General features: G+C 33.8%; 1 long non-coding RNA gene across 1 annotated transcript; it reads left to right on the plus strand.

The window, feature by feature from the left end:
* The first annotated feature begins 11,252 nt into the window (after positions 1–11,252).
* Positions 11,253–26,051, plus strand: LOC126877038 (uncharacterized). The gene is made up of 3 exons (XR_007694694.1): positions 11,253–12,243; positions 24,680–24,811; positions 25,438–26,051. It is a non-coding gene; the product is annotated as an uncharacterized LOC126877038 (long non-coding RNA).

A 26,051-nucleotide genomic window follows, 5' to 3' on the forward strand; every position in this document is an offset into this window, starting at 1 on the left:
GTATTAAACTAAATAATTTTCAAAAGTGAAATTACACTGAAACGTATATCGATGATATTTGTCATTTCTACGATCTGTTTCGCTTGATCGTGCTTCTTTTCTGATGTAAATTCAATTTATAATACGAACTAAGTTTCCTTTATTATTATTAGTCCTGCGTCTTTTTAATTCGTCACTTCTTTTATTTCAGAACAATGACGGGCTCCAAGATGTTGTTCGGATGTTTGGCGTTAATTGCTTTTCTGCATCCATTAGTTCACGTTTGTACTTCGAGTAGTGCAGCTCAAGGTTTGTACTTCGAGTTGTCTTTTTCCATGCACTTCAAATTCCAATACGATCTGGTCACGTGGCCTTCGTACAATTTCGAAATTTTACCTGTTTGGTAATCGTCAATGAAAAAAGAAGTTATGCGTGACCTCAACACATTGAAACAATTTTTATGATTTTTTATTTGCCGGTTGGTCAGCAAGTTAATGGAAAAATTTCACTTAACTATTCGCGTTAATTTCTTCGGTTTAACTTTTGGGAAATGCTTCGTTAGCTTCGGGAATATTCCAACGATTCGTTTTACGTACAAAATAAGCATGATAAATATTACATCACGGTAATGAAAACTATTGGCGTAATACCTAAGATAAAGATGCAGAGACATTCTTAGAATTTCTAATGACACCTTTATAGATTTCTCGTTTAATATCGCTACTACATTTGAATCACTTTTACCTAACGGTGTCACATAGTCTCGTTGGAAATTTGTCAAATTCCTTAAAATGATCACTGAAAATTTTCCTAAATTTCCAAGAATTTATTTATCACGAGGTAAAGAAAATGTGTATTAGAAAGATGAGATCGAAGGTTTACCATTTTTTCAATTATGGCGAACGCAATATGTAATCAATGAAAATTTTATATTTTCACGTTGAAAGTTTCTTCAGATAATTATTATCCAGATGATGACTAACTCTTACGAATTAATGCGTGTCTGTAGGATAATCCGGTAGACTTGATGCGCTTTTTATATCGAAAGTTGAGCAATCGGTGACGCGTTCTTATACACCGAACCGCGAAAAGCAAAATTTCATATGATCTCACCAATTTCGGATGTCAGTCAAATCAGTCAAATCAGTCAAATCAGTCAAATAATAAGTTCGCGTTAATGTACACGTTCGATTTTTGAAAAGCTTGTTCAATTTAATAAGAGTCTTGGTAACAGGCTTATGTTTTTAGACCTAATTGGTTGTTTTCATTTACAAGTACCTCGTGTTAAAGTACTCATAAAATGACATTAAAATCAGAAAACTAATAACTGAAAGATTATCATTTTTCCTCTGTGGTAGTTTACATATAACATAATGCAACTAACATGTCACGATTAATGCAAAATAAATAAATTACTAATATAGACATTTTTTTAGTAATTTGTATAATCGTGAAACGAATTGGACTTTCTAAAGGCAAATATTAAAGGAAACATGGAATTGATGCCAAATCTATCACAAATATTATTTATACTACTTATTTGCGCAGTTTGAAGCGAATCAAATTGATGAAGGTTTCTTTGTTACATGTTAATTTACATTTTACAAGACATAACAGGCACGCTAATTAGTTTGCTTAAGATACTTTCGAGATACCAAGTTAGACGCGTTTCCATGAAATCATATCAATTTTACGATGATATTTTTCTATCAAGCATGCAATTATAACCGTATAGTTGATTAGTGCATACAATTATCCATGTACATTCGTCTTTCCGAGTACCGCGCTTCAATATTGCTAATTTCAAATTCGTACATTAATGTTCGTAAATGCTTGAAAATGCTATATAACTGTATCAGCTTCTGTTAAAAACATTTTATAGTAAAATCTCTATAAATTTGTAATATTTTTTAGACAATTTGAATTCATTATATTATACATCATACATTCTAGTCATTTCTAATTAAGTTACTTTTGCGATGTTTAATTATATTTTATGTATATTCTTATAACTCTCTATGTTACGGCGCGTACGATGGTCCGTGCGCCGTCTGAAACTTTATACTATATACTGATCTACTACATACTATATACTATAAACTTAATCCTTTGACGTAATCTTAATAGCTTGAAGGAATCTCTAACCCTGTAACTGTTTTCGGTTTATGGATGGTCCTTAGAACAATGCTTAGGTTTATTGCGCACTCTTACAAATAACGGAGAAAGCGGGTAGTTATTTTTCCAATAAACAATGTCACCCACGAGCCACGTTGGTAGGAGGCTTCCTCCTCCTATCTTCATTCATTAACGTTGGCTATAATCAATGGGCACCCTCACTTTCCTAACGAAAAGTGTGAACAACGAATCCGTGTTCTTCGTTCAGAAAGCACACCCACACTGAGATTTCCTCTCGTGGCGGCACACGAGAACGCAAATCTCACCACTCGAAACCAACTAGTGTCGGACGACGGCAGCGCAGTGGTTAGCGCCATAGAGTACAAACGTTCGGATCCCGGGTTCAAATCCCGGCGCCTCGTACTTTTCCAAAGTCCGATTTTTCTTCCACGACATCTAAATAAGAAGGAAATACAGCAGTACTACACCCCGGCAAGCGACATCTACAGCCAGCAGCCTACAATTATCACGGATATATGAAGGAAGACGGAGAAAAAGAAGAAAAAAAGTGTGTTTCGTCCAGAGCCTGCTAGTGGACTCATCAGTAAGGCTTACCTAGCAGGCTCATGCCTTAGACACAATGGAAGGAGGGGGAAACAAAGCTATGTACATGGCAGAGACATTGAAGACGGATTCCTCCCTCCCACGGCCGGACACTGTATCCAAGGCCGGTCGGATCTCCTACCCTCTCTTGCGACGTATCCCAGTGGAGCGGCCCCACTCTTAATCTAGTTTGGTGGGAAAGGTTCGCGTACACACCGTGTGTAAGAACTATTAAAAACCACACAGTGTATCGCGACTACCTTTCTACTACTTAACCCAAGTCCTATATTATCAGTCTTAGGTCCGAGGCGGCTCCTGTCACGTAAAGTTGGTACTTGGGTGGTAGTAAGAAGGCCGAGTCGTAACCCAACTACTTATTTTCCTTTATAAAACTTTATTATAAACACTTACAAAATAACACCGAACCCGAAAATAGGGGTTGTATGAGTACAGCAACTAGAAGAGGAACAAGAATTGCCCGAGCTGAGTGAAGTCTCGGTTTATATACGTTTTGGTTTTAGGATGTTGAGGGGCTAGGTGTAGGTTATGATGTAGAAAAGTGTCCGAAGGTCGGGGGTCCATATCCTATCTCTGATGTGGACGGAGGTGCGTCACAGCCTTGGTGTATGCTATGATGATAAGGTGGTGATGTGTCCAAAAGTGTCCGAAGGTCGGGTGTCGATGTATTATCACTGATGTAGGTTGAGATGCGATTGATGTCACATACCCCCCTCTTTAGATTGATTTTGGTCCTCCAAAATCTTGGTGTTTCCTCAGTATGGAGCGATGGAATTGGACTCTGACTGGTTCGACTTGTACTTGTTCTTCTTCGTCGTGGTATATGCTTTTGCTATTTCAACCTGTGAAGGTTGTTGGCTGGTTAAATTTCGACTACGATTAATAGGGATAATTTGCTAAGTTTGACGAAATGCCGCAGTATCACGTGTTGAATCTTTTGTAGACTTTCTAACAGCCTGTGATATAGAATGACTTGGTGGTCTTTGAGTAATGGTTTTATACTATCTTGTTGTTTCTTTATAGTTTGATTGTTATCCAGTTGTTCCTTTGATACTTGCATTTCTTTGTTTTGTTTAGCAACTTCTAAAGCCTTTTCAGCATCTACAACTGGTTCTTTTTCCATGCATGTAATTTCTTCTTCAACCAGTACAACTGTGCTTTCCTGTATAGTTCGTGTTTTTGTGTCATTTAGTAAACTTTTCAATTCAATTTCCACAGTATCTGGAGCTTTAGATACCGACTGACTGTCATCTTCTGCATTTTCAATGCCCCAATCATCAAAGATATCCTGAATGACACTTCTTTTGTTAGTTATGCGCACTTTATCTGCTTCACTTATAGATTTATTCCTTCCTTCTGTATTAGCAACATGTATAAGTACGACAATTTTATTATGAATAATTTTCTTTTCTACATTAATTTTATGTGAACTATCAAAAGATCAATCTTGCCATTTCCATTTGTTGTTTCTTGTTATTCTTTTCTTTAATATCAATGTCATCTGCAGTTTCTAGATCACTAATTACTCCTGAGGTAATAGGAGTTATAGAATCGTTTCTTGTCTTTGTATGATTTAATATGTCATAATTGTATTTCTGGCTACAATTTTCAGAAACTTCTTGAGCCACAATTTCTGTTGAAATTACTTCTATAATTGTTCCATCACTTTCTCGTGCTTAACCTATCGAATTAAATTCTTCATTTACAATTTCAGCGTTCTTCATTCCTTTTTGTTCTGCAGAAACATTTTTTTTTCTTCATTGGAATTTACAACAGCATCCTTTTCATGTACAGTTAAAACAATATTTTCTTCTGTACTTTCATTCATATCATTAATATATAGTAGTTTCTACAGTCAGTACCATTACTTCTGAACTACTATCAACTAGTTTAGACAAATCTGTGTCTGTATCCGTGAGATGCAATGTTTGGGCTTTATCATCAAAAGTTTCACCAAGTGTTTTAATTAATGCTTGACACTGAGCATTAGTAACACTAACTGTATCTATATTTAACACTGTATAAACGTTGTGTTTCTCAATGTTTTGTTCACCCTCATTTGTATTAAATATTTCAACATCGTTCGTACTTTCTTTATCTAAAGATGTGTCACCTGCATATCTTGAATGATCTCCAATCTCAGTTGTATTCTCTGCTTGCTCTTCTTGAAATTTCTCATCTTTTTTTTTTTTTTTTATATTGATCATCAATTTGTGGGTCCTTATTTATTATTTCTTGTTCTACTTCATTAATCGCAGCGTTCTTTATGCTGTCTGTCTCACTACTTTCCTTACTTTAAAATTTTTTTTTTGTTTTTATTTAAATCTGTTACATCACATTTATTTACTACTAAACCATCTTGAATTGTATTATCTGTACATTCCTGTGACTTATTTTTTTTTTTTTTTTTTTTTTGATTTTCTGGAATATCATGCACATTCTTTATAATATCAGTCGTTGATTCTGATATTAATGAAGAAGATACATCTACTTTTATCGATGATTCTACTTTATTAATGTCACTGTGCACTTCATCTAGTTGTTCCATAGTAAAACATCAAGATTGTTACAATTACTTAAGAAGTCATGGATTGTTATTTAAATATTTACTGCACTTTTCCATCAATGTAACCCTTTATGGCAGTTTGACATTCTACAGAACACCAATGCTGTATCAGTTTATATTTTTCTTCATCATGAAGTTTTATTATATCACCTAATTCTTCCTGATGTTTTTTTTTCTTCTTTCAATTTTCAAATAAGAGTGTGTTTTCTATGTGAATCTTTTAATTCTTGGTTCGCCTCGAGTAAGCGATTATTAACATCTTTGGAAAGCTTTTGGACGTTTTCCAGTTCTTTTCTAAGAAAATTATTTTGTTCGTTCATATCTTTTCCTTTACCTTCAATTTCTACCCTACGCAATATTTCAAATTTATTTTCATTGACAAGGATCATTTTTCTTATTTTTCAAAATCCAGTTTCAATTTATTAGTTTCTTCTTCATATTTATATCCAAAATCACCCACTTTTTCATATTCACCCTTTAGTTCGTCTAGTTCACATTGAAGGGCAGATTATTTGTCCTTGTGGTTCAAGAACTACATTTTATCTCTTTTGCATCTTTAGCTCCAGCTTCACGTTCCTCCATTGAATTACTAACACATGAATTAAGTTTGGCCTTTTTTTTTTGTTCCAGCAAGTCAACTTCATATTTGTGACTTATGTTCTTTCTTCTAATTTTATTGTTAGTTCTTCAATTTGTATTTCAAAAGATTGAACTCTTTTTACGTGTGTGTGTGTTTTTTTTTTTTTTTTGTAACTCGTCGAGTTGCAATTCTAATTTTTTCACTTCCTCCTTCATGTCCTCTATGTGCTTCTCGAACTCTTGTGTCGTCCTGTCTTTGTCGGAACATTCTACTTGAGGATCAGCGAGTTGATGCTCGGGATCGTAATTCAATTTTTGGTCGTTAGCAGTAATAAGCTCGCGTAACTTCACTTTTGAACTTGATCTTGTTTGGTCTTGATTGTGTTTTCGTGGTGCTTGTGGTGTTCTAAAAGTAATCGTCACGTTGCTTGCATTTTTAGTGCACATTGATACACTGCACTCTGCACAGGCAATGCTTTTGTTGTCATGAAATCTCTCTAACTTTTCAGTAACAAAACCTTTTATTTTATTATTTAATTTTGGATCATGCCCCTGGTGGAGATACATTATGTGTTCTCTTTACCTTTATTATGCACACGTTTTCCTTTTGCTCTCAATTTTTCGATCATCTTGTGCTGTTCTATATATTGTGTTCTTATGTTCTTCGCATATAAATCCTGTCGATTGATTTTATCTTTCAGTTGAGGTACATGTTTAATTCTTTACCTGTGATTATGATGAACAACCTCAGCGTATTTCCTTTCTCTCTCTCTCTTTTTTTTTATGGATTTCTTGATAATCTTTTAGAAGTTGCTCGTTATATTTGGAAAGCTTTCTCACTTCGTCTTCAGCTGTTTCCTAACGGGATTTTTCTTCTTCAAGTTTTTCTGTAATCATGTTTTCTAAACTTCTCCATTTATTCTGTTCTTCTTCGAGTAATTCATTACGTTTCGGTATCTGGCTATCTTTTCCTTTAAAACATTTAATTTTATCAGAGAGTTCTCCTATTTTCAAACTTGCTTCATTTAAGGTAACTTTATGAATTTCCGATTGATGCTTTAACATTTGATGTAAGTCTTCTATTGCTGTTTCACGTTCTTTCAACTGTTCATTAAATTCGTTGTTTAGCATATCCACTCGAGAAATTTCGAGTTTTTGAGCATCGTTTCTTCTTTTAGAAATTTGGCTTATTTTCTCTCGCCTGCTGCTACATGTTGCTGTCATTTTATCAACTTCTTTCTTCTTTTTTTTTCTTTTTTTTTTTTTTGAACTTAAAATCTTGATTTAAGGTTTGTGTTTCACTATATGATTTATTATTATTAACTAGTTCAACATTATTTTCAGTAGATTTTTTTTCGCGTGATTTTTATACTTATTTAAATAGTTTAACATGAGCAAATGTATCGTACGTCAGATATACCATTTTTAATAAATTGTCGCCTTTACAACTCGAGTTACCTCTGAACGAGTCGCATGATTGATCAATAAGCCATGAGTAATTATGCAAATTCAGTATTTTTTCATCTATTTATTTGAATATTATAACAAAGACTTTACATTGAATATTTTATTAAAATTGTAAGTTTTTCATAAACGCTTCAAAAGCCACAGTCTATTGATCAACTCCTCTATCCTTTCTCTTTCTCCTCACTAAAATAGATAAATTCCTAATGTAGTTTGTGGATAATATTTTTTTTTTCTAAAGCAAATCACATTTATCATCTGATATATTTTTTTAAATAATTTCTGTCTGTACATTTTCTTCTTTTCCCTTACGCCTCTTTCTCTTTCTAATGAATTCTTTTTATTCCGTAAAATAGTTTTTGTATATTCAATTTTGTTAAGTGCAATCCTTATTTCTGATAATTTACTTTTATTAGATAATTCTTGTGAATCTTCTACTACATCTTCCATATCATTTTGAGTGCGGCTTCTACCTTCAGTAAATTTAATATCTTGAACCGTATCATTAATTTCAATAGCTCTTTCGGTATCAAGTAAATCGCACTTATTATTTAATATACCTTTTGAATTGACTTCTGTCTCTGCAGTTTCTTCTTTTGTATCTTCTTCGAGTTTTCTTTGTTCTTCTAATCCACCCTTCTCATTTTGTAGGATCTTCCTTGTATCTTCATCTTTTTTAACTTCGACTTTATCCGATCTCCTAGGTCTGCCTCTATGTTTCGCTTCATCAGTTGCTATTACACCCGTTACTGCATTATCATTTTCTACAGATTTATACCTATCGCTATCACTAGCTGTGTTCGTTAAAAGAACTTCCCTTCGTTGACGAGTATCAGTTGTTTCGTTTTCATTATCTGAAATTGATTTTTGTTTAACACCTCTTTTTTCTTCTTTGGCAAATTTATTTTCTACATTTTCCGATGCCTTTTGTTTATTAATTATTTCAGACTTGTCTTCGATTAATTTCGTCTTTAAAGCGCTTCGCAAAATTTTATTTGTGTTTGATTGTCTGGTTTGATTATAAACAATATCTTCAAATTTTGGCGAAGTAGCAGGCTTTGCAGCAACATTATAACGACTGCTCCGTTTACTACTATCTAACATAGATGGAGATGGATTCTTGTCATCTTTATTCTCTAAAGACTTCTCTTGTGTATTAGCATCTAATTTTCTCGACATAAGATCTGCTGAAGTTTTTGATTCTGTAGTGTCACACGCATTTTTCGCTGTCATCATTTGGTCTTCTTCTATAAGCAAATGTTCATTATTGTAAGCATTATCTCTTGCTTTTTGTATGGATTCTAATGATATATTTTGTTCAACGTTGTCTATTGATTTTGTATCATTTTCAGCAGTTGATTTACTAACTGCTTCTAATTCCTTCGTTTCAATTTGGTTTTTTTTATTTGTATCGCCGTCCAAAATATTTCTCATTGAAATATTATCCTTCTTGTTATGATCTTTTTCTGCTTCTCCTAAACTTTTACTTTTTTTGTCAAACCATTCTTGTAAATTTTGAGTATCTTGTGACGAAGATGGTGACAAATCATTATACAATACTGCAATATCTTCTTTCCTTCGTTTCACAGACTCTTTCTGGTATTCTGTTGAGCTATTGACATCAAACATTAAGTCTGTTTTAATGAAAATATAATCCTGTGAAGCGGTGTCAATTGATACTTTCTTTTCATAAGAATTTTCTACATTAGACTGCAATTCTTTTGAAAATTCTTTCAAAACCATTTCTTCATTTCCTACAGTAACGTCTGTTTTCTCCAAGCTTTTGTTCAAATTATTAGAAACTAAACTACCCTGATAACTCCGACTAGTCGCTGCTTTAATAGTCTCCTTTAACAGTTTTCTTAACTTGATTTCGTTCTGCTTCTGCATAGCGTCTAGTATGGCCCGAATACTTGGATCCACACCAGTAGCCATAGGGCTAACAGAAGATGTGTCTTCTGATTTTTTGCTCATAGTGGTTATTGTACTGTTGTTGGAGTCTGTACTAGCGAAGCTATTGCGACGAGTACGATAATATTTAAAAGAATCCAGTTCTTTACCTGAATATTCTTCTTTTCGTGACCAGTTTCAATTTTGGTGATGACCGTAGTCCGCTTTCCGTAGAAGTCGTTTTCACGCAAAGTGAGCTGATCTGCAGAGGTCCGCTGATCCCTCAATCTTCAATGATGCACGTATGCCGAAATGCGTAATTTCGTTTTCTTGAAGTTGATGGATCCTGGCACGGATCGCCAAAATGTCACGTAAAATGGATACTTGGGTTGCGAGAGAAAAGAAAGCTGAGTCGTAGCCCAACTATTAATTCTCTTTTATCGAACTTTATTATGACTTTGGCACTTACAGTAGAATAACGTTGAACAGAGAAAGGGGTGTTGTACAAGAACAGCAACTAGAACGAGAACTCCCCGGGCTGGGTGAAGTCTCGGCTTATATACACCCTGGCTTGGGGATGTTGGGGGGTTTGGTGTGGATTCCAAGGAGTCCGAAAGTCGGGGTTGGGGCCTTATGTCTGATGGGGACTAAGATGCGTCGCGGCGTTGGGGTCCGACAGTCGGGAGTCGCTGTCTTTTCTCTGAGAGGTAATTGGTGTCACACGGTCAACGGGACGAACTCTCCATCTAACAAAGGCATTAAGTAATCCTATAGCTCTCCTTAAAAGAAAGATTTGTAGCGGTACATGGCAGTAAACATTCCAACGGTTTCTGTCCCGTAGCTCGCCACACGCAGATCCTATTCTCCGGGCAGGATGTTTACCAGATGTCGACGCGTCTCCACAGTACGTGATCGGCTAGCCCGAGGACCGTCATAAACACTAATATCTAGTTACCTAAAATCCTTCAACAGATACACAGTCTTTGTCCCAGTTACGGGAAGACAGGAGAGACCTATTTTTCCACGAACGACGTCTCCCACTAGCAACCCTCCCTCAAGGGCGGCTAGCATCCTTTTCTAACTACCGATATGGAGATTGGCCAATTAGCAGCAACGTCAATTTCCCTTACTTTCCGAACGTAGGATGTCCCCGACGAATCCGATGATCTCGTGTCCTTAGACACACCCCGTCATATTTTTCCTCTGGGGTATCACCGGGTCGGAAAGTCTCTCTCTCTCTCTTGCGGTCTCATCGACAAAAAAGGATTAACTCCTTACGGTCAGCGAATATTAACACAGAATCCGACTTAGATTTTTTGCGAGTGCGTACGACTACCGTCCCGTTGTCCGCGGATTCGTTATTGAACCTAGGATCATTGTCATTAGTTTCTCGAGTATCTAATTACCACGGTTACTTGTCCGGTTCTATGGTAATCGTATTTGCACTACCCAATGTCTTCTCTATTGCATAACGACAACGTGTAACCCAAACGAAGATTCGTTTCACGCCCCTAACCCTAATTCTAATGTAAACCCGACGTATATATATATATAAATAAATAAATAATTATAAATTAATATTACCTATTATTAATAATAATTTAATTATATATCTCAAGATAATAAAATATTTATAATTTATATTAATTTTTATATATAAATATTTAATTATATATAATACATTTTTTCAATTTAAAGTTAAAATATTTATATTTATATTTTAATTTTTTTATAAAATTAAATGTATGTATAAAGATTTTAAAATTAATATATTTAAAATTAATAATTATATATTAATATATACTTATATACAAGATAATTCAATTTTTATCAATTTTATTAAAAAATTTTATTTTATTACGTTAAATATTTATAAATTATTTTAATTTAATTATCTAATTAAATTATTATTAATTAATTATAATAGCAATATTTATAATAGTATTGTTAATTTTTTATTTTTATATTTTAAAATATATATATAATGTACGTATCCATTATGTATTTCCAATGTACGTACAGCAGATACTCGCAGGAAAAACCAACGAGACTAATAATAAAATCAATGAATTAGAAAAAAAGAGCTATAGACAAATATCTTATAATATACCGTGGCATAATCTGCAATTTATTATAAAATAATTGATCCGAGCAGTATCAATTATAAAAGAAGATGGCTGAATATGATAGACACTGTCGAATACTAATCAAATATAATCATTTAGTTAATCTTTAAGATTTAAGTTAAGATACATCTTTGAGGAATCAATAAGTCTTTCGCTAATAGCCTAATAGATCTCTTGATAGATCAAACGAAGAAATACCTAACCGCGATTACAGCCAATTGGTACATATTATTCGATACATAATTAATATTTGTATCACGTACAGCGATGCAAGTGGTATTGAAGAAAATAGCCATTTTATGTTACAACTATAACGAGTAAATTTACTCGTTCAACTTGAGAGGAATTAAAAAGGTACCTGACTTTTAAATAAGCATTAAATAAGAAATTTAAATATCGCAGACGGTGATGTAGGTGTTATTCAAGGAAAGAGAACATTTTATTTTGTAATTAGCACGAGTAAATGAACGAATATCAATAATATAATATAATGATTAATATGAATTTTATCTGGCTGATTATTTAAATACCATAACATATTTCACAGTAACGTCATCGACTGCCGTTAGGCTCTTTTCCCTTTTTGTTCAAACTAATTGATAGTCGAAAACTAGTATCAAGGAGGTGTGAATTTAGTCTTAGTTTGTAGAAACTATTAAAATGATAAAAATGGATACCGTATTAAATCGTCGAAGGCGCCAATTTACGATAAAAATTAAGAAATTGTTCAATTTGATTTTGTTACAATGGAAAACCCGTCCTTTGCTATGTCAAGAGATCGTTAACGTTTGATTGACATCTCGACACCTTGTCAAGATATATAAGGAACGCGGAAGTCGCGCGCGAGCTCTTTCGTGCCTGAAATTCCGGACAGTGAACATCCAAGAAGAATTTAAATATAAGGTAAATAAAAAAAATTTTCAAATAACAACATTGTAACTAGTAATTTATAACGTCTAAGCCATTAATTTACAATACTTGAGAAATTAATTTATAATATTTAAGCTATTAATTTATAACATTTAAGCCATTAATATATAACATATAAGCAATTAATTTATAACGTCTAAACTATTAATTTATAACATTTGTTGAGATATGTATAATTTTCTGTGTTGGACTGGGTTAAATGTGTAGTAGAGATACTTGTATGTGAACATCAGCGTGTGGATGTATGTGTGTGCGCGGCGTCTCGAAAACAGATGAATGTAAACTGTTCAGTCGGTTAAGAGTCGGGTATAGAAGAAAGTGCTGAGACGCGTGCAAGTATGTATCGATGAATATATAAGAAATCGTCCATGAAATAAATATATTACTATTTTAAAATTAATCCTCAGTATAAATTTAGTGTTCTTATAACATTATTTCGACTTCAAAGATCCACAATTCTCAACAACATTTGTGCTATTAATTTATAACATTTAAGTTATTAATTTACAACATCTAAGCCATTAATTTACAACATTTGAACTGTTATTTTATACATTTAAGTTATTAATTTATAACATTTAGGCTATTAATTTATAACATTTAAACTATTAATTTATAACATTTAAGCCATTAATTTATAACATTTAAGCTATTAACTTTCAACATCTAAGCCAATAATGTACAACATTTAAACTGTTATTTTATACATTTAAACTATTAATTTATAACATTTAAGCTATTCATTTATACCTTCTAAGCCATTAATTTATAACATTTAAGCCATTAATCTAAAACAATTACATCATTAATTCTTAACAGTTATACCAATAATTTATAACAACATTTTCCCATTAATTCAATGTAATTATGCTCTTAATTTATAACAGTTGTACCCTTAATCGGAAGTAACTCTACATTCATTGATTTTAATCAATACCATAAATTCGTAGTGAGTGAATTAAAGATTTATTTTGCTTTATTTTATTAACGAAATCTATCAAGTCTTTGAAGTGCTATTTCATTTCCATATAGCATTATATTTTCACTCTGAATACAGTATTCAATTTCCAATTTCACTATTTCGTATAAAATCTGTGGTAACACAGAGTGTCGATGTATGTGTCACGTAAAATAACAAAATAAAAAAGGAATTTGAGGTAAAAAAATAAAAAAAGAAAACTTTATTTTTTTTCTAACATCAATACACTTTACAATCTACTTCCGAACTCTAGGCGTGACTTTCTAAGACTGACTCTTATGATTTTACTTTCGATCGGATCCGATTACTTTCTTTTGTCATTCCTGAACATCCCCACCGTCCATGCATTTGCTAGGCGTCCGCGATCGTTGCCACGTGCTTTTTCTTCTAGAACCTTCGGTGGAAGGACCGTTGGGATGTTGATGGTTCATTAGGCACTTCAGCGATATACATTGTCGCCGAGTGCTTTATCTCTATCGTCAGTCCGTCGGATTTGAAGTATGCCGGTCGTGACATATGTAACGATATATGGTATAACGTTATAACGTATTACTTTACATGATATAACTTTATAACGTATTACGTTAAATGGTATGACGTTATAACGTATTACGTTTTATGGGATGACGTTATAACGTATTACGTTATATGGTATAACGTTATAACGTATTACGTTATATGTTATAACGTTATAACGTTATAACGTAATACGTTATATGGTATGACGGTATAACGTATTACGTTATATGGGACGACCTGTTTCTGTCTGGAGATTGATTCCTAATACAACGTGTGTCCCATTATATCAGCATCTCTAAAGTACAATTCTATGTGATTTCTAGGGAGAACAATACAACCGATCCACACCTTCGTCAGGCAAAACGTTTATCCCGTGACCCTGGCTACGTTCGGCGACCAGTTGTCACCTCGAACCCACTTTCGCTTTCACAAATGTCAAACAATTACAAATGACAATTGCTTAATTACAGTTATGATAAAATCTAGGCTAAAGCATTAGAAGGCTTCCTCAAAATTGCAAAGGGAAGGCTCCGGTTTTCCTTTTATCTCCGACATATATAATAACCTGTTAATAGCAGCGTTATCGTCAATTTAACTACCCTTATTATCCCACAAGAAATAAGGGATCGAACGATTCGTGGCGTCGATTAATCAATTGCAACGGGAATTTACGACTCCCGTTGGCGCGCTTCCTCGAGATCGCGTCTCCCCACGAACGTGCGAATTTACATATTTAACAATATATATATGGCGGGTTAATGTTGAAATTTTGGGTGTTTGGGCGTTAATTTTAGTTTCTTTACATTTTTTTCCTTTAGGAATACCTGCACTTTATCATTTATGGAAGTTTTGTTAACAGAAACGAAAAATTTAGAAAAGATATGTATAATCAAGGAATCTCAGGATAGCACACTTAGACTGCAGATTTTTCTGTATGCAAAAGTAAGTCAAAGGAAGAGGATGAAGTTTTCTTGTATAAGGCTTTGTTTCTGCTTGAGCTAGCTTACAATGAAATACGTTCAGTGTGACAGAGTATCTACAACTATTTCAAACTTTAGTTTTAAATAAAAAAAGTTTACGCGCAAAAATAAGCTGGAAAAATGAAAAATGTTTTTTTTTTTCTTGTTTGACGTCTTATCCTGTCTGGCGGTATGGAATTATTCTGGAAAAGCCTGTATATGTACAGAGTATATAAAAAATACACTTATTTGACCGGATTCTACAACCTAATTCTACAACTCTAGATGATACAGTTTTACAAACGTCTACTCATCGCGAGGACCAACTTGCCAACTTTTCAAAATAAGCTATGAGTCGCAATTGAACCGTTTTCTGGAGAAATGACGTTGAAATTCCATTGGGTCTTACATCGAGATTATTCGCAACAAGTTTATATTTCGCAGTCAGGTAGAAAGTAAGCAATGTGACATTAACGAGAAAACAACAAGTTTTCGTTAGCAGGTGGGATAGCCCGTGATAAACAGAATGGAGCAATCAGTGTGATTTCACATTATTACAGAATTATCTACTGTGTGAAAAAAGACTTTCAAACAAAGATTCTGATTTTATTAGCTTTCTTTTAGAATAATAGAAAATAAAATTTGTAAATAACAATTAATCTCATTATTTTAAATAATATATTTAAACTTGTTGAAATTGCAAATAATTTATTTGTCTTTTAACATTTAAACAATTATTTAAATGAAAATTTATTTAATAGTGTCCAGTATTGCGCGCAACACATTTTTGGAACAACGAACAATTCGATAGTCGGTAATAGAGATAGATGGCAAAATAATTGGATTTATTGATAAAATGAGGATTAAATTGATTAAAAAAAGTAAATTGATTAAAATGTATACAAATCCTACATATACAAGAATAATATCTTGCACATCATGGTATCCAAATATACTTTCCCAGTAAAGTTCCATTTGATCCTCGTGCTAAGTAGCATACGGTGCCAGCAAACGTCAATTTTTACAAAATTTTGCATGAATCAATCGATCCAGAGGCTCCGATCCTCCGAAATCACGCTAGTGGACACTTATACGCCCTGACACTTTTTATACATGCTGTACATAAAAATATATGTATCGAAACTGTTGTTATTTCTATACTCAGAGGTAAGATCAGAGTAGTTATTATTTTATTGAATGGATAAATCTATTACACCGTTCTGAGCCAAAAAAAGCCTTTATTGCACACGCTTACAAAAACTAGGGATAAAAACAAAAAAGCATCTTAAGCCTATCGATTAAATCTATCGATTGTAACTAGCATCATCCTCTAGTTACTATTTCTTATCACTAACGCATCTGCATATGGATGGCGAGCACGAACTCACGTTGTCATTTTCAACAGAAACTTTGATACAAAGTACGCAGATTTGTGTATAAATACATTACGGTTGAAAAATTGTTGAATATTTACTACTGTATCTGTTATACTTGATCGTTAACACCTATTTTTTTCGCCTGCCTAACTTACTATCCTCAAAACATTATCAGATTATACATTTTGTTCGGCTGATAAAATGGAATTTCTTGGAATTTAGAGCTCCCTTTACATTCACTTGTTATTGTACGAGTATTTTGCTCGTTCACCAGCCGTTCACTCATTTTATTTTGCAATCGTGACAATTTGATGCTGCTTCTCCACTCTGTATAACGTGTTACCTACAAACACCGATATGTATATAATCTGATGCATTAATTACTATACGATACACCATGAGGACGTTAATACACGCAAAACGAAATAGATAAACAGTATCTGCTAAAATTATAGCTATAATATATAATATAATATATAACATAATATAATATAATATAATATAATATATTTTTGTTACAGTCAACTTCTCCAAAAGTCAAAAGCTTGTCTTGTTATTGGCGCGTACCGTAAACACTCGACTAATTGCGTATTTCTTAAAGCTATATTTCCCCTCTTTACAACTTTTTTACGAGATTAGTTTGAAATCAGCCCAATTGATAAACCATTTCAATTTTCAATCTCTATATTCAAAATTTATTATAATCAATTCTATTTTAGTTTTTGCTATCAAAGGAACATAAATTGGAAGTTGAAACAAAAAACATGGGTTCTAATTAAATATTACTATCTGCTTCTATTCTTAATCGTTACGAATTATTTATACATTATTACCAATTATCAATTGTTTATTGTACATTGCTCGGTGCATTCACCCTATTACCCCTACACTTCCGTATCATCAACCATATTGCTATCTTCGAATAATTTTCCTCAAACGCAAAATCTCCCACATACCTAACCTTTTAATTTCAAAGCTAATTAATTCAGGGACATCTTCGATCTTTAACAAGCGTGTATCCTACCAATGATTAGCAGCTACTCTTCATTAATTCATTAATTCATTGATTCAATCTGTAACGTTTCGAGTATGTACATCGCATGTCGTATCATTGTATCGGTATTGTATCTGTTGATTCGAAAGATAGCTGGTTACTCAGGTGGCTAAATTGATCTCGCCATAGACGAAACTTATTTGTGTATCCATCTATGTATATATATGTCGGATCACGATTCGAATTTTGGGCGCGCGACGACTCTTCATGTGGACTAGCCATCGTTTCACAAAGCCGAGATTTTATTTACACGTATATACAGGTCTATCACTAAGCTTAACAAATAATAAGTACAACTAATAATAAGTCTAACAAACACTAAGCCTAATGAATAATACGATCTACGAATAATTAAATTAAATAATACTATTAGCAATGTTTGAGTTCAAACGAATCCACGGTCACCGGGATAACTCCTTACTAAGCGAAACTAACTTAGACGCAAATGCGATCGTCGAAAATGCTCGATGTATCACTCTCCAAGGCAATCGCAAGAATGCCAGCCTCGTGGAGATTTTTCTCCCTGTACGATTGCATTTTGTTTTCTATACCCGTTTGGAAGCATCGAGAAGGTTCCAAACGCCGTTGCTAGGCACACTCGTTGGAAGCATCGAGAAAGTTCCAAACGCCGTTGCTAGGCAATTTCTACCTGGAGTTTTGATTACTAATACAATGTATGTCCCATTGCATCGGCACCTCCGAGGCAACATCACACGTGGCTAGGCCCGCTCTCGAGGCCGCATGCCGCCACAACCACATTTCTCGGAAAACACATACAACCACTCCAGACCTCCGTTAGATAAAACATCCATCCCGTGACCGTGGCTACGTTCAGCGACCGATTGTCACCTCGAACCCAATCTCGCTTATTACAAATCTTAAGCAATTACAAGTATAATAAAATCTAGGCTAACGTACTAGAGGATGTTCCCAAAATTTCCAAGGAAAGGCTTCGGCTTTCCTTTCATCTCCGACATATAAAAGATATACACAAGCAAACAGATAAGGCAATCGAGAATCAATGGATTCAATAGCCGGTAAATATTTACAAAAAAAGGAGATACCGCCGATTTTGACATTTTTTAAATATTTTGTTAATGTTATCAGTTTCGACAAAGTAACGAAGATGTAGAGTCGAATTCGAGTACGATAAGTAGTCACAGAAAATTTATCTTTTCTCCAATTGATTGCGTCTCCTAGTTTAATGGTGTTTTATAAACGGGCCGCTTATCTTGAAAATGGTAAATCCATTTTCCTTTGTTTCGGAATATTGAAACATTACGTTCGATTGGACTATTTTACTACGTTTTATGACCTTGAGTGACCTTAAATGACCGCGATATTTAAATCCGTCTTCAAAAGAGCAACAATGGGACAAATAGGTATTCAAAACTACACGGCTGCACTTAAAAAAAAAAACGAAGCCTATTAAAGTGTTCTTTAAAACTCGTAAACGCGTCCATCTGAGAAAAACTTTTTCCATCGCGTAATAGCCTCCTCGAAACCAAACAACTTTTGTTTCAAACATTTCCCTGCGTCTTAAAAAATTGAAAGAATTATTCAGGTGGTTTGCTGTTGAAGACTCAGCCTGTATATCCCCAAAATTCCATGTAGTTCTGATTGTTAGGCAAACTGATATTGTAATCTAACACGAGTCAACCTCATCAAGGGGCGAGAGGGAGGGGGTGTCAATAGACTAAACACAGAGGTATTCGCCTCTATATGTACCTCTATTCGCTATTTTGAACATGAACAGAAAGATAACAGTACGGAGTGGGTGAGAAAAGCATTAAGAATTTTGATCCAGCATTTTTTAATCTCTTTATTGTGACATGAAAACTACGGAAAAAGTAATTTAAAAAAGCGACCAGATATCAATGACCTACGAAAAAGATAAAATTCATCCGGACAGAAAGAAGGAAGAAAACTATTTAACGTTTCATCAGAGAAAAAGAATCGAGGAAAAGGCTTGGTTATTGATCTTGTGAGACAGGAACGTCATAAATGCTAGTATAGGTAATCTTGCAGAAGTTGTTAAGAATCTTTATCGTAGTTTGGTATGAAAAATATCGAATAATTTGGATTTCGAATCACATACAAAATAAGATGCAGGGGAGAGTCGCACAGTACCTTGTGCTAGAGTTGGTAAAAATGAAAATTTACAAAGTGACTTTATAGCACAAATGGAACTTGATAAAAGTAGGAAAATTAATTTTATGAAATTCAATAATACGAATTGACGAATTGACAATGTGCAAGAATAGTAATGTCGGAATTTCTAGGAAACGAAAAATTGTCGTCCAGTACCGATCAATTATTTAATTATTTGATCTTTTGCTCTAAATGGTTAATAATGTTTAAAAAAGTCCTCTAGATGTCAGTATACATATTCTTATTCAAATTTGATTTTTATGTATATCGTATGGAAAATACTTAATATTTTCTTGATCTGCGCATTCGACGTGTGCCCAGACTTCACATTCGTCGTTTTTGAAACATTGAAAGCTGCAGTGACCTGTCTTTGGGCCATTTTATTTTTGAGGAGTAGCTTCGAAGCCCCATTCATGTTCTCCTCTGACCATTTCTCTCTTTTCTGTTTTGGACTTTCAGACATTTTTCTATGGGAAAAGGTAGAAGAAAAATTAAACGGACACCTTCTAATTTAGTCTCAGTTGCCAAAATATTGAACTTACAGGTAAAAGAAATTCGGTCTATGACTAAATCATCGGTATTAGACGACAAATACGTTGAACAAATACGTTTTAGATTATAATGTATGTAATATACAAAGGAAATTATAAAAGTGGGGCAAATAACTGGTAATTACACTTAATAAATTAGATATAGTATACATTAAAAAACATTTTACTTACCTGAAAAACAACATGTCAACTCTAGAAAATAATTTTTAATTTTCGAAATATCAATGTATATGTTTGACATATCAGATCAATATGGCTCCGAAATATGTTACACGGAATTGTTAATTTTCATTTGTTTGTTCCAATAAAAGCGCTAATATCTGGTGAAAAATCCTATGTATTTAGAAATTAACAGAAATGTTAAGTGAGCTGTTATTTTGCCCGCATTGTATTTCTTACATGTAATGCCTGTTACACGTTTTATCTTTAAAATAGCAAACTCATTATTTACTCGAGATTTATTCCTAGCGCACAAATATTTTTCAATAGAGCGATGCAAAGTTTTACTGTATCTCGGATCATCACAAGTTAATCAAAATCTTGAGGATTCGATTTCACCTGCTCAAAGTGACTTTTGCAGGCAAAAGAAGTTGTTCCTCGGATACTTTAATATTTTTTACTAAATTTCATCAAAAATAGAATTTTATTTGCTAATAGAAGATAACTATGTTTTGGTACTCCTACAGAACAATATCACGACATTCGCTAAAATTACAAATATTGTACAGTATATTCACTACAAGGCTAATTGAAATAGCTTGTAATCCAACATATAAGAATGCTACTTGCAAAGTATCTTTGCTAGTAACAGTTTAAAGTAGAGAGATATTCCTAAACAATCATATATTTTATACATATATGTACGTAGTATATACAGTGGATATAACTATCTTTCTGAATTTATAAAATAACAGTATATAATAATAAATAATAATAATAAATAAAAATAACATAATAATAATAAATTTATAGAATAACAATATTCCAATATTTATATTTTTCCTTATTGCAATTTTGTAAACCGTCAAAGCGTTTACAACAGAAATTCCCAGAAGGAATTGAATGCCAAGTTTTCTGTAACATTTGATTCCTTTTCTAATTGTGGTGGCATAAGAAACCATTTGATCGGAATAATCTATACCACACTTTCCTTCGTTATATTCGACAACAGCTAGCGGTTTTAATGTAGCGAACAAGCGAAACGAAAGATCATTCTTGAGACCATCACTTGAGCGATTCGCATTACTAAAATATCGATAGGAGCACCTAGCAGAGAACGCTTGGTACTGCTGTACGCGTGGCCTGACGCAGATTTTTTTGAAAACACGCGTGGCAGTCAATGTGTTAATAAACTATTAAACTACATGTCGCGAAGAAGTATCCCCTTTATGAACATTTATTAATAGCTCTAGAGTTGATAATATTAGCTTGAGGAAGTTCTGTATGTACGTGTAATTGATAGTACTCGCGTACACCTGTGCGTGTAAAACGTTTCAAGTTAATAAAGAAAACATGATACACGTGGAATAGGTATGAATAAAAATTACAAGAAGCCGGAGAATATTCTAAAACATATGCCATGATAAAATATAAATTGTAAAGAGTTATAGATCATGTTATTATATATTAAAATTATGCTTAACAAGCAGATATTAGCGTAAATATGACGCTGCGTTAATTAAATCCAACAATATTGAGAAAAGAACAAATTGAACAATACCTAGAAATAATTTAGAAAAACACTGTTAGATCAATTTCAAATTGGGTTTTCTTTACTCGATGTCAAACTTAACTCTTATTCGTCTTTTGCATAAACTCTTTTCGTGATATGAAACTTTAGAGTTGACATGCTGCTGGTATTAATTGCACACGCAGAATAAGATTTTCCAAATTGAACCGAAACGATGTAGACAGAAAAATGTAATACTTTCAATACTCATAACAATTATTTATGCATTCCGCATATAAACCTACCGAATATTTATTACTTACTTTTAGCTCAAAAATATTTGATATACTACTACCAAGCAAATATTAGATTGAAGAGGAAATCATACATGAAAGATGTCACTTTTTTTAATAAAAAGTTCGTTCTCATCAAAGTTTCTGGCAATTTATTACATACCTGTGTACAAAGTGGATTACTTTGTAACACAACTGGAAAGTAACTTTCTTTAGTAATGATTTACGTAATAAATTACGCAAAAAGTAAAAAGAAGATTATATTTTAAATCATATTCTAAGAATAACTGTATTTTAAACGTGATTTCAAAAGAATTTTGAATTTAAAAATTCGTCAAAAGTACATACGTACTTACTACTTCGACACGATCTAGGCTAATTATGTGTACTAATGTTTATACATCTTGATAGTAGCTGTATTCAAAGAGCGCGTCGAATCTTTTTATAGTATTTGCCTTTTGATGTATTAAAAGTATCATTAGAGATATTCTTCTTATTATCGCAAATATGTATTGTTCTGCTCATTGCATCGACAAGTGAACGGATTTTAAGCTTCCTATTCTTTTACATTTTCAATATTTCCAGAGTTATTTGTTTTCAGTAGAAAAAATATTAATTCCTGCCACTTTTGAGAGGAATTGTTTAGAAGTGTATCCTGTTTATCTCGAATCGCTCAAATATATCGGGGAAAAAATGAATGACACAAAAATCGAATGACATCGAAAGGGATATACTATTATATTCGTGTGTATTTACTTTGCGTGTATTGTCTTAACATGAAATCTCTTGCGTGTTAAAATATTTCAATGGATATCTCCATTTTTTGTTACATAATCACGCAGCTGACGTTCAGACATCTCTAAAATACTAGAAACTTGCGTCTTTCGCACCATCCGCTATCGTAATAGAAACTTTCAAATTCGACAGAGCAATACAAAGCACGTGTCACGTAAAATAACAAAATAAAAAAGGAATTTGAGGTAAAAAAATAAAAAAAGAAAACTTTATTTTTTTTCTAACATCAATACACTTTACAATCTACTTCCGAACTCTAGGCGTGACTTTCTAAGACTGACTCTTATGATTTTACTTTCGATCGGATCCGATTACTTTCTTTTGTCATTCCTGAACATCCCCACCGTCCATGCATTTGCTAGGCGTCCGCGATCGTTGCCACGTGCTCTTTCTTCTAGAACCTTCGGTGGAAGGACCGTTGGGATGTTGATGGTTCATTAAGCACATCAGCGATATACATTGTCGCCGAGTGCCGCCACATCTTTATCTCTATGGTCAGTCCGTCGGATTTGAAGTATGCCGGTCGTGACACACGCGAAAAGTGACTGACCAAAAAAGAACTGAATGTTTTGACGACATTAAGAAACTGCAGCCTTGTATTTCAGCAATATCATACCAGCAATAACAAATTTTGAGAAATATCTTTATGTTCTATTCCTGTGGCGTACTTTGGATAACGCTAATCCCGGCGACACACTAAATTTTGAAATCCATACGACTGATTCTACAGAAGCGGGGATTCTACAGCAGCGATTTCGCTTGCACAGTTGTTCATTTAATTTGTGAATTGTAAGAAACCTCAAGTATGTCAGAGGACATAGTGATATTGCTACAAAAGCGACTAGACAAATAGAGAGCTACATGTGATTTTATCGTATTTTTTTAACCCTTTCGCTTCGGCAATCCAGTCCGCCGAAGTACTGTCACTGAACGGAAACGCGCGCCAGAAATACGCACAGTGTGTGTCACGACCGGCATACTTCAAATCCGACGGACTCACGATAGAGATAAAGCACTCGGCGACAATGTATATCGCTGAAGTGCCTAATGAACCATCAACATCCCAACGGTCCTTCCACCGAAGGTTCTAGAAGAAAAAGCACGTGGCAACGATCGCGGACGCCTAGCAAATGCATGGACGGTGGGGATGTTGAGGGATGACAAAAGAAAGTAATCGGATCCGATCGAAAGTAAAATCATAAGAGTCAGTCTTAGAAAGTCACGCCTAGAGTTCGGAAGTAGATTGTAAAGTGTATTGATGTTAGAAAAAAAATAAAGTATTCTTTTTTTATTTTTTACCTCAAATTCCTTTTTTATTTTGTTATTTTACGTGACATGTGCGTGGCTACTGTATATACGTTTTCCTAAGTCTTAAATAATAATAATTCTTGTAAGAACCGTATACGAAATATCGTTTCACTGTCAATGGATTTAGTAGATTTTTTAGCATGAAACAATATACGATTTTGATGTTGTTTCAACAACGAGTAACTTAAAGAAGTGATTAATCCAATATGTCAATAAAATCAAGGGAAAATGTTCTGTCGATAACGAAAAAATATATTAATGACCACAGATAGCATTTGTATATGCATCATTTTTGTCAAATTTTGTCTTCAAAACACAACTTTGGACAATACAAGAACTAGATATTAAGTTTTTAATGTTTTTAATATTCCTCTTTTATCTACTTTTGCTAAAATACATTAAACACATTTCAATACTAAACTAAAGATCTTTAAACTTAAAAATGACTTTTGCTTATTCCCATGTCACAAACAATTGGTTTTAATAATTATCGATCAATACTCTCTTATTCGTAAGCACATCAGCATATTCGATCCATGCAAATTCACGTAAAATGTTACTACTTCCTGCCTTTCGTTACATGTATCTTAATAAATTGTATCTTATTAAATCCTAATAAATATGAGTCTTAATAAAAAGAAGTTACTTTTTACGTAGACCAAACCTAGTTCTATTATTAAGCGCGTAAGCAGATAAGATGAAGATCAAATAGAGGCAAAGCTAAAAAATAACGATTATATATTTTCATGTTTCAGCGTTGAAAACTTATGTGGGTGAAACGCTAGAATTGACTGGAGTTCTTCGACAAGAAATGGGCACTTGTCTTTGCATAGACAGCAACAATGTGCCTCCGACAGTCAGCAAACGTTACTCTGTACAAGTTCACTGTATGTATTATTAAGCGCTTATCATAGAGTTATTATATAAATATATTTGCAATTATCATTCTTATATATTATACAAGGTGAATCAGAACAGGTGGAAAATATGGCAGAGGTTGATTCTGAATACTGAAATAAGAAGAAAATTTTATATAACATAATATGCCTAATATGACCATACGTTCCGCTTATAGCTTATTTTGCGATGCTAAACATTACACAGATGAACGATTTCTTGGAAAATAGATAAATCGTGCTGGCCTTATTTCCGGACCAATACGCTCTTCGGATCCGAATCCGTTCGATTATTAAATACGGGGACGTTTAAAATCTCTTACTTATAAAACGTTAGTTGACGTGACGATCAAAATTTTCGACAAATTCGTGTAAGCTGTTCGAACAAGATGGACGATCTATGACGCGACGCATTCGCGTTTCCATAGAAACTGGAACTGGTCGATTCGAGTAATTTCTCTAAAAATAGGTAAGAAAGTACTGTGACACAAAGCAAGCGTCTACTCGAAAACGTTTATACGAAATTTTCTTCTTATTTTAATGCGCTGAATCAGCCCCTGCTTGCCTGGAAGCCGTACTTTCCACATGTCTCGAACTCTATCATACCGATCCACTAGGTAAACAAAATAAAAACCTGCCAAGCACTGTGGCGGCACGGGCCACGGAACTTTTCAACGGCTCCGGATGCAAAGCGCGACGCCGCCAAAGCGCAACACCGACGTGCCCAATGTACCATCGATATCTTCACACTCTTTCCGCCGAATTCTCGGAAGAGCATACACGTGCCAGCACTGGCGGCACATCTAATGAATGCACGCTAGTGGGGGATATCGATGGGCTACGAAGGGAAGAATCTGCGCGATCCGAAACAAAAGCACAGGCAGTCTGTCTTACGCCATTAAATGTGTAACTCCTCGGTACTATTTGCATAGCAACGCGTCGAATGATCTCTCGGTGTCTATCGTTATTTGTTAGTTGTTACCAGTTGTCTGTTAAGTGTAATTGTTAATTGTTAATTGTTAACTCTGATTGTTGATTAGTTCTAAATAAACTATTGTTCGTTAAAAACACCAAGAGTAGTTCCTTACGCACCTATCACCATACCACCTCAGCACGAACGCCGTATAGATTGTTTTCACCTGTTCGATTCGTGCTAGATTTGACTAAAATACTCATGCGAAGTTATTGAAAATATAAAATCCGAATTAACATCCAGTTTTCAACAACCTGT

The sequence above is a fragment of the Bombus huntii genome, unplaced genomic scaffold, assembly GCF_024542735.1.
Source record: "Bombus huntii isolate Logan2020A unplaced genomic scaffold, iyBomHunt1.1 ctg00000111.1, whole genome shotgun sequence".
NCBI lineage: Eukaryota > Metazoa > Arthropoda > Insecta > Hymenoptera > Apidae > Bombus > Bombus huntii.